This window comes from Trachypithecus francoisi, unplaced genomic scaffold (assembly GCF_009764315.1).
Source record: "Trachypithecus francoisi isolate TF-2019V2 unplaced genomic scaffold, Tfra_2.0 Lachesis_group1, whole genome shotgun sequence".
In the NCBI taxonomy this organism is placed as follows: Eukaryota; Metazoa; Chordata; class Mammalia; order Primates; family Cercopithecidae; genus Trachypithecus; species Trachypithecus francoisi.
In genome coordinates this window covers 79,142,129-79,142,923 of record NW_022681454.1, presented here as the reverse complement: position 1 = coordinate 79,142,923, position 795 = coordinate 79,142,129, and the positions used below count along the sequence as shown (strand labels likewise).

Genomic DNA, 795 nt, shown 5'->3' with positions numbered 1-795 from the left:
AGTTTGCTGTTTTGAGTACACCTTCTTCCATCTATTTATACTGACAAGTATGCCAGGGAAACACTTTCCCTCCAAATGCAGTGGGGTAGATATGAGTTGCTCTACATACTTGAGTGTATGAATTGTCACCTTATCTATATGTTCTAAATCAAATTAGCTCTGATTCTTAATCTTGACTAGCCAAAGCAGTGAGAAAGTCCATTTCAGATATGTTTTGGGAAATTTCCCCCTTTTGTTAGGGTCATGTAAAAATCCAGGTTGAAGACTCTACTTTCAGGTATAATTTCTATGGTTTGTTACTGGAAAAGTTTCTCTAAATATGTAGATCACTGGAAATAAGCAGAGGCACAGGGCTCTCTCGAATGAAGCTGGCTTTTGGAATTACTTGGCTGCAACTGTCATTTGCTACTTTAAAATTTTATTAATTAATTTTTTTTTTTTTTTTTGAGACAGGGTCTCACTCTGTTGCCCAATCTGGAATGCAGTGGCGTGATCTTGGCTCACTGCAATCTCTGCCTTAGCCTCCTGAGTAGCTGGGACTACAGGCACGCAACACCATGCTTGGCTAATTTTTGTGTTTTAGTAGAGACAGGGTTTCAGTTGCTCTGTCTATGGAGTAGCCATCGTTTTATTCATTTACTTTCTTAATAAACTTCCTTCCTTCCTTCCTTCCTTCCTTCCTTCCTTCCTTCCTTCCTTTCTTCCTTCCTTCCTTCCTTTTAAATGAAAACCACTGTGTTGGCCAGGGTGGTCTTGAACTTCTAACCTCAAGTGATCCACCTGCCTCAGTCTCCC

General features: G+C 40.1%; 1 pseudogene; it reads left to right on the top strand.

Moving 5' to 3' along the window:
* Positions 1 to 261: 261 nt before the first annotated feature.
* On the top strand, positions 262 to 466 carry LOC117086585 (annotated as a pseudogene).
* Positions 467 to 795: the final 329 nt, after the last annotated feature.